Source organism: Sciurus vulgaris (assembly GCF_902686455.1).
Source record: "Sciurus vulgaris genome assembly, chromosome: 7".
Taxonomy (NCBI): domain Eukaryota; kingdom Metazoa; phylum Chordata; class Mammalia; order Rodentia; family Sciuridae; genus Sciurus; species Sciurus vulgaris.
Window position 1 is genome coordinate 30,205,966 of NC_136467.1, and position 10,430 is coordinate 30,216,395.

A 10,430-nucleotide genomic window follows, 5' to 3' on the forward strand; every position below is an offset into this window, starting at 1 on the left:
TCTCTCCTAATACCCCCTTTATCCTTTATATCCTCAGAGAAGCTGGTGCCACAATGAGATTAGACATACAAGAGATGTATTAGGGGAAATGTTTGTGTTAGGGGAAATGCAGGATAAAGAGGATGGACCAGAACTAGACATGGAGTCCCTTCAGGCTGTGTTACAGATATGACTCCAGTGAAAGAAGACAGGGAAGGAAGGATTGGAAAGGAAATCTCCAAATCACAGCAAAGTTATTAGAAAGTTTAAGCCAGGCCAGTCGGGAGTCCCCACTCAAAGGCTACCCATTAGTACTGGGACAGGAATGGATCCTAATATCCCTGCCAGGCTCAGTCATTGGCTGGGAACATCCCAGGGCAAGTGTGCCTTGAACATTCATAGGAGCAGTGACTGTTGAACATTCCAGGCTTCTTGCAGTAGACTGTCAGCAGGGCATCCATATGTGAACATCCCGAGAGATGAAAGCCTATCTGAAGTAAGTCCTCTGGGGAGTCTGGGAATAAATGGGGTACAGAGAAAACTAATCTTGATGAAAGGCAATTAGTAGGCAATATGAAAAGTTACATAAGAAAGAAATATGATCACGATTCACTGTGGCTCAGTGGTGAATTATATTTGAATAATCATAATAAACATGGAATTTAATGAAGAAAAATGTACCAAAACAACTTAAAACCTACCTTGAAAGGATGAGAAAAGAAAGTGTGAACAGAGCAGCATGGGGTAGCAGACAGAAATTTTTTTTTCTATAATAGGAAGTCTTTAGATAACTTCTAGGAAGAAAATATTAAGAAATAATAGTACAAGTAGGTTATTTTAAAATATTAACATTAATAATAGACATAACTGGAATGGTTGAAAGTGGTATCTCTAGAGAGCTGGAATCTAGGGTAAGAAGGAGTGCAGCAAAAGGACTGCTGTTTTTAAGCCTTATAGTATTATTTGATTTTAAAAATTCTGTCAATGTTTAACTTTGAGTAAAATATTAATCAAATTTTAAAGACAAATAAAGACTGTCTAATGGTTGTAAATCCAACCATTAGACATTAATTTCATGTAATTCTCAGATATTCTGCAGTTGAAGGGCACATGGATAACTTATGTCCTGTATCTACCCCATAGTAAATAAAGGAACACGATTTTATTCTCGTTCCAGATTTCGCTGCAAGTATTTTAGCATGCAAAATTAGAACTATCAACTACCATGTCACGAAAAGATTGCAAAAGTGATGTTTTCAAGTCAAGCAGTGGGGACTTTTATGGGATTTTTAGCTCGTTTTCTGATAGTACACATTTGGCTTGAGGTTCACTTGTGTCAGCTGTTATCAGCTGCCTGTGTGCGTCACTGAGTGAGCTTTGCGGTATTATCTGCAGCCAAAGGAAACACAGAGGAAATCATTGCAGGAGCTCCACACATTTTAATCAGTAAAAAAAGAAGTCTGTTCCCTCACTGAGATTCCACAGGGACCCTCTGAAGCAAGTCAATTATACTATAGCAATCAAAAAAGACAAAACAAAACAAGAAAATATATATGGATTCTAATAGCTGCAAATTCAGCATTAAAAACAGGATTTGTATTAAGTCAATAGTCCTGGAAAATCCTCTTGTTTCAAAACTTGCATTGAACTTTTTTCTCAACTTTCTTGCACTTTTCCTAAGAACAATTTCCACTCCCCTTTCCTTTTTCTTCCACACCTGGTTCAGGGACAGAGTCATCTTCCTGTATGTAAAATCAAAGATATACAGGGCTAAGGATATAGCTCAATAATAGAGCACTTGCTTAGCATGAGTGAGGCCCTGAGTTCAATCCCCAGTACTGAAAAAAAAAAAAAATCTCTAAGACATACACACATACACAAACAAGTCTTGCAAAAATCAGTTTTGAAAGGATGAAATATTCATCATTGTATGTAACATGAATAAATTGCTCCATAACACAAGGTACTAGAGTTGTTCAATTTGTTTTCCTTTGTCAAATTATTCTTGGATCTGAGCCCTCACCCAAGACGATAGGAAAGCAGCAGATAAATATCAGTTTTTGGTACTTAATCCCACTCTTTTCAAGGGACTGTACAATCCTGGGTTGTCAAGGTTCAGAAAAAATAAGGCAGTCCAAGTTCTTATTCTACTGTGGTTAGCATTTTCTATACCTCACCGGAGTCCAACATTCTGCTGTGGCACATGTATCGTTCCCCATCATGGAGAACTGGTGATGGAACTGCCTTTACAGATGGCAGAGATGTTTCTCTATTCCTGGTCCCTTCAATAGGGTGTCACTTCAGTCACAGGAACTTGTATGGCTACCTGTAACTCCTAAGGTTTCACTTTTACAAATGCCTTCATGATAATCCATTGGAGGGGTTAGCTCCTACTTTTTTCCTTTCTTTTTTCTGATAAGATTGTTCCACCCAGATGGAAAGAGGTGGGGTATGGAGTTATTGCTCCCTTCAATTATTAATACCTTGCCCTGCCACATTTATTAAAATGCTTGAAGTTATGTATCCAGTTTTTCTCAAGATAATGAAGAGTGAGTGTATAATGCTCATTTTCATGCCTAAAATAATTCCAGTGATTCCTTGCTAACCATAGGAAGTTATGCTCATGAAAAGTTCTGGGACTGCCAGAACAGTTGGTTGGTAATACTTTTTCATGAAAAGTAACTGGTTGGACAGAAAAAAATGTAATAACTAAATATATATATATATATATATATACACACACATATATATATCTATATATACATACACACACACACACACATACATACATGCACATATATAGAGAGAGAACTTGAAAGTAGAGCAAATAAACATCTGAAAGGCATCTTGTCCAAGGCAAATCATATTTGTTACTAAAACCTTTTCTGGGGCTGGAGGTATAGCTCAGTGGTAGAGTGCTTGGCTAGAATGCACGAGGCCCTGACTTCAATCCCCAGCACCACAAACAAACAAACAAACAAACAAATAAAAAAAAAAACTGTTCTGATAGGAAATACTCTACCAGAGCACTTCTTTTTAATTGTTCCAGAACCACCATTGCTGTCCCATGATCTGTTGAGGCAAATGTGTTCATAGCCTGACTGTCCAGTTAAAAAGATTGAGAACCATTTTATACTGGTTTGAAATTCAGTGTTTTAACATTTGCATTCTTTCTATACACAGACCCAAAGGCCCTGCCCTACACAGGGCTCATGAAAGGCACTTCTAAGAAGTAGTATCATTTTTAATATAGTAATATAGTGATCAATAGTAACATTAATATAAAAACTAACAGTAATAATTGCATTAATATGATAAGTAATAGTAATACAGGTATAACTTGCTTTACAGCATTTAAGGTGTAATTTCCTTAAATTATGCCTTAAATAGAATTATCAAATTTCTTAATCAAGTAATACCTGATGTTGAACCTTCATTTACCAAAGATGGCAATAAATTCATTATCTGATATTATTGGGGTTCCCTCATCCCCTTTTACAGGTTTATGTATTTTTATAAATTAATAAGGTGATGAAGAAGTACTATTTCCACAGGCTGGTTTTTCATACATTTGTTGAAAAGATAAAATTTTAAAGATCTTTTTTCTCTCCATAACCCCTAATGACCTATACCCAGATCTGAAGGAGGAGGAGTATTTTAGAGGGTTAATATTCTTTTGCTGCATAAGGATCACCTTCAGTACCTGTTAAAATACAAATTTTTGGCCCCCATTCCTGGAGATTACGATTCAATGGTTCTGGGGAGGAGCCCAGAAATTTTTTTTTATTATACAGTCTAACTTATTATAGAGTTTAATAAGTAACTTTGATACCTATAAAGATAAAACAAAAACTTGCAAGAAAGAAAGATCTCATATTTTAAATATTTGTTGTAAGAATTTAAATCATAGAAATGGATACTATAGATCCAAATACTGTGATTGGCAAGAGATCACTATACTTTTTGTTAGACATGTCTTTTTTTGTTTGTTTTTTTACCACTAAGCATTTTTTATTGTGGCAAAATATATGTAACATATAATTTGTCATTTGACCAGTTTCAAATCATTGGTATTAAGCATATTGACATTATTGGGCAGCCATCATCACCATCTATCTCTAGAACTTTCTAATCTCCAGCTGAAACTCTATCCATTCAACATTAACTCTCCATCCCCACTTCCCTAGACCTCAACAACCACCAATCTACTTTCTGTCACCATGAATTTCACTATTCCTCGATACCTCATGTGGGTGGAATCATGTAGTATTTGTCTTTTTTTGACTGGCTTATTTAATTCAGCAATCACCCTTAAGTTTCATTCATGTGATAGTATGTGTTAGAACTTCCTTACTTTTTAAGGTTGGATTATATGCCATCATATGTACACAACACATTTTTTTCTATCCACTCATGTATTATTTTGGGTTGCTTTCAACTTTTTACTATTGTAAAAAATGCTGCTATGGAAATGGGTATGTAAATATCTATTCAAATCCCTGCTTTTAAAGGTTTTTTGGGGGGTATATTCTATGATTCTTATAATAGTCTTAATAAAATAAATGGATGCCTGTGTACTTTTAACCTAAAAATTCCTAGGACATAAATTCTGATTTCCTTTTTTTTTTTTTTTTTTCTTTTTAAGAAAAAGATATTGAATCCTGGGGTGCTCTTCTACAGAGCTACGCCCCCAGCCCTATTTTATTTTATTTATTTTTATTTATTTATTTATTTATTTTGGTGTAGGGGATTGAACCCAAGGGGCACTTAACCACTGAGACACATCCCCAGCTCTTTTTTGTATTTTATTTAGAGACAGGATCTCACCGAGTTGCTTAGGGCCTTGCTAAGGTGCTGAGGTTCCTGTCTCAGCCTCCCAAACCACTAGGATTACAGGCATGCATCACTTTGCCCAGCTTATTTTATTTTATTTATTTTATTTTATTTTTTGAGACAGAATCCTAAGTTGCACAGGCTGGCCTTGAACTTGCAGTCCTCCTACCTCACCTCCCAAGTAAGTATCTGGGATTACAACCATGTGTCACTGCTTACCTCTGAATTTCTAAAGTGTCAAATACAAGACTAATCTTATGAGTTTCAATTTTCCCTGCCTTTCAAACTCCCCATCTACTTTTGTTTTTATTTTTTCCATCTTCAACATGTTCTTCCATGACAAGTTCACCATTCTCATGACTTTTTATTTTCTCTTCCTTGTGGTTCCAAATTCACCATCAAGCCCTAGATTTTGTCCTCCAGTTTCTATTCCCTGCCAGCTGTATCTTCATGAGTGAGTAAGCTATCTTCTGGAAGCACTATTCCATTAGCCATTTCCTTTCTCCTCCATGTTCTATTCACTCTTTCAGCATAGGCTAAACTCTGCTTAAGCCCATCCTATCTTTAAAAACAAAAATTCTCCAGGCCATTTCCCATTTAGCAGTCCACCAGACTTATTTCAATTGCTGAAAATAGACACATGCATGCACATGCACATGCAGACACTTGGCCTTCGCTCTAATTGATACACAGAATGGTGTGGCTACCTCGCACTTTGTCCTAAGAAGCAGAACCAGTAATCACACAGAGAAATAGATATTTTAGGCTGTTAGTCAGTTTTCTATCACTATAAAGAATACCTGAGATAAAACTTACAAGGGGAAATGTTTTTGTTTTTGTTTTTTTTGTCTCACAGTTTTGGAGACTTCAGTCCATGATCTATTTGCCCAGTTGCTTTTAGGCAGCATACCATGGAAGGAGACACAGCAGAGCAAAACCACCCACCTCATGACCACAATGCAAAAGAGAGAAAGGAAGAGACCAGAGTCTCACCTCTTAAACTTTTCCACAACTCCCAATAGCCTCAATTTGGGTGGGGACCAAGCCTCTAACACACAGGCCTTTAGGGGACATTTCAGATCCCAACATAGTACAGGCAAAGATAAGAACAAAAAATACTCTATCATTTACCTCACCCCTATATTACTTACATAACAAATGCAATCGCAAACCCCACTACTCTTGCCAATGCTTGTACAGGTGTACACACTCACCACACACACACACAACTTTCATAGCAGCAACCTGTCACAAACTTCCCCTCATGGCTGAACTACCATAAGTTGTTGGTGAGGTCCCTTTGTCCTGCCAGCTGTGAGTGGCAGAAGTAACTGAATCACTGGCTCTACCTGTCCAGCAGCCAAGTGACCTAAGGTTGTTAAGTCTCAGGACTTCCAAGGACCAGAAATTAAAAAACATACTTCAAAAAACTTGATAGGAGTCTCCAAAGTCAGACTTCAGATTCCAAAAGTTTGTTCTGTCACCAGACTGTACTCAGAAATTAGTCATTGACTCCCCTGGCTCTGATAGTGGGAATGGACATGTCAGTTCAGACAGAGTTTCACATGAGCCCTTATCTTCCACTGACACACACAAAGCAAGAGTCCGTTAGGACAAAAGTTATAGCTCTCTTGTTAAAATGGCAGATGGTGAGGATTATTTCTTTATTTCCAAAACATCATAATAAGGGAGTAAAAGAGTAGGCCAAATTTTAAAACCAGAATCTAAAAGGAGGGGGAAAAATGTCCCGGAGTTTTAAGTAGAAACTTTTCCACACTCCATCCCACCCCAGGGGAAACCCCTTCTTTCTCACACTCTCCTTTCCTACTAAATTCCATCAAAAGAGTCTTGGATCTCTTGCTCTATTCTCTAACTACAACTATATTTCCATAGCAGCATTGAACTTACTGTGTCAAGGACATTGATTTAAAGAAAAAAAAAATTAATGTCCACTAGGGTGGTGCAGTGAAATTGGAACTTTCATACATTACTAATTGTACTCTAAATATGTATAATCATCTTCTAAAACAATTTCTTTATATGTGTCAAGAACTGTAGAAAATATTACACACTTCAATTTAGTAATCATGCTTCCTAATGACCATCTAAAATGGGTAAAATGATTATATCTAAATATATATTTATTAAAGTGATGTTTTAATAGAAAATGAAAAAATAGTCAACATATGAGCAACGTTTTAAAAAGTTACAATAGACTGTTGCTATTTCTTATTATAAATAAGGTTTTGAAAATATAGTAAATGCAAAGAGGCACCTAATAGTTTATTGAATATAGATAAAACATCCACAACCATATAAAATGTGCATAAGAGTCTGTGAGGATAGGTGGCAAAATGTACCCAATTGTGTATCAAGGTAGTGGTACTTTCCTACAATTGAATATTTTGCAATGTTTTTGCATTATTTTTATAATTTCAGAAAGTTTCTGACTTTTTAAATGGTCAGCAACATATGCCTATATAAAATCATTATTAAAACAACTTTACTATAATAATGAATGCACACAGTTTCTCTAATACGTTTTGGTTTGTTTTAAATGCTTATGGATAATTTTTCTCATTTAGAATTCATCTAAGATGATTCCAAATGCTCTAAAAACCTAGTGCATTTACTCCATTTGGTCTGCTAAACCAGCTATTTTACAGTCTATTGCCCAAATGATGTCTCGAATGTGTGCAAATACAATGGGTTTTCAAGCTTATTCAAATCCTAATGATATATCCTGACTGAGATCTGAAGTTTATATTATTTTCTCTCAGATACTAATGAAATGGTTCTAACTGTGTAATTTTCAACCAGACCAAATGAAGTCTTCACAAATTATACAGCTGTGAAGCTTTTATCACGATATATATGTGAGAATAAACACCAACTAGCAGTACAAAATATGAAAAAGAAAAGGAGTGCAGAGGCGAGATATTTTACTCCATTGATGGTGTTCCGGACAAAGACATGTAGAAGATGCAAATGGCTCAGAAGCACTTTTACCCATTTGATAATGATAAAAAGTTAGTGTTTTATCAGAAAAATGCATGCAATGTCTCATTCTTGTTTGCGGCTAGTATTCATCAAAGCTACATCCTGTTCATAGCATTATATAAGGACCATAGAGATACAATTGAACAAAAGTTTTGTGGGGTGTTAGTTTAGGGAGAAGGGGAAAGGGTTGCAAAAACATAGAAATACAAACTTCTTCCCCAGCTCCTATCTGAATTAAAAAAGTGAGGAAAGTTTTCTATAGACTGCCGGTGAATTTCAGAGCTCTCCAGTCACTTTTCTCTTTTATGAATGAGTTGTCACTCTCAAAACTAAAAAGCAAAAAGAAAGTGCTGTGTTCAAAGAAAACTGCAAGTGGAGTTTCTGCAAGTTCCTTCTTCCTTGCAGGTTTCCTCTTTTGTGGTTTGATGTTTCCAGGTGCCTTGGTGCCCACTCTTCCATTCACACAATTACTGGATGCACAGCTGAAATGAGGACCTGTCCTTCACTTCTGTTGGAATTTTTGTGCTATTTCAACTCATATTCTTTATGGTTATGATACTTAGTCTGATGGTTTTATCAGAAATTTTTGGTGTTCACAGTGTCTAACATTTTTCCAAATGTAAATTTAAATTTGCTGCCAAAACCTCCTATTGCATCACATCAAAACATTCAGAACTGGAAGTCTTAACAAATATCTAGAAAAACCCTCATTATTTTGCAAATAAATCTAAAGCCCAAACCAAGCAACTATATTAGTTTCTGTAACTTAAAATAGTACTGTAGCTGCAACTTATAAATGCTGGCCTGCAATTCAGCATTCTCCCATGTGTGATACTCTGAATCTGTTCTCACTCCCCATTTAGTCCTTTTTCTAACATAGTAGAATCATGGAATCTAAGAGTTAAAATTATGCTCAAGTTAATGAACTTGATCACATAAACTTTTTAAGTTTCTGTTTTGACAAAAAGCAAAAACAAACAAACAATAAAACCCTATAGGAAAAAGCAAAAACAATTAGAGAAAATACTTGCAAAACAACAAATAAAGGGTGTATCTCCTTAATCAAAAGCTCAAATCAATAAGAAAAAGACCAACATCCAAATAGAAAAATCAGCAAAAAATTTAATTTAGCAACTTGCCATCATACTAGAAATTTCCTTTGCTTTGTTTCTGGTATTTCTGGTTTTCTGGATCATCTTTCTTGATTTATTCCCTCATTTTCAAGGAGTATAGCTTCCAATGGTTTTCTTTAAAACATGGGTAAGAGAAACAGAGAGGCATGAGATGGAGAAGATCTGAAACATTTTTTTTTTTACTATTATACATTTGATGGATGGTTTTCTTATGCATAGATGCCTATACTTAAAAAATAATACACAAAAGTTAAAATAGTACTTTTTATTTAATTCTTATTTAACACAACTAGTATTAATGGGATGTTTCATGTTGGTCACTTTCCAACTTCTCAAACCTTGGACTCAGAGTGATATGGCCTCCCTCACTTCCTGTTCTTCATCAATTTTCATAGAATACTTGCTTGCTTTTAATTGCATCTGCCCAGCTTTGCAAAGATGATGTTGTCGAAAGGAATGTAGCTTAATCTAGTAGTTCACAGGATATCCCAAAGATGTCAATATCATTGCATTTTCTTTGAGAACTTAAACATTTCCATAGCACCCTGTGAGTTTGCTGTAATGTCCTGGGGCACTCAGTGTACAGTTTGAGAACCTCAGGACTAATCATTAGGGAAAAAAGAAAGTTAAATTCCTCTATTATATATGTGTAGTATGAACATGTTTTAAATGCCTTTATTATATATGTATAGTATGAGCATGTTCTTATTCATGTGTATACATATTAAACATACATTTATATGTACATATGTGTGTATATATACATACAAATATGTCATTTTTCTGTATTGTACATACAAACATATATGCCATATTAATTCAAATGCTGTAAAAATCATAGTCTGATAGATATCAAAATGCTTATTATTTCAGAGTGGTAAAATTATGAGTCATTCTCCTTCATGCTTATTTCGTTTTATAGCTCCTATGAGATTCTATTTATAATCAATGAAAGCAGTAAAGTTCAATTTTGAACAAAATAAATTAAAAACTAAAAGTGAAGACCACCAAGTTTCACCCAGTTTCTTGTAATGAGGAAAGTTAATTTAGAATTCACTCAATAAAAAGATTTTCCTGCTGAGAATGGATTTGTACCATTGTAAATAATAATATTGGAGAGACAGATTTGGTAAAGTACTACTTCTGTATAAGAGCTGAACAAAAGAAACTCATTCACAGACCACTTAATGAACAAAAGAAAAAGAAACAAGCAAAAGATTTTTTAAACACTCTAAAAGTAGATAATAAAGAATTATGACTCTTTCAAAAAAAGAGATGGAAATCCACAAAACACACCTCAAATACACAATAGTCCCCTCTTATTTGCCAGTTTACTTTTTGTAGTTTCATTCACCTATAGTCAACTATAATCTAAAAACATTAAACAAAAAAATTCAAAAACAAATAATTTGTAAGTTTGTACCATTCTGAGTAATGTAATGAAATCTTACATAGCACCACTTCATACAGCCCAGAAGGGGAATC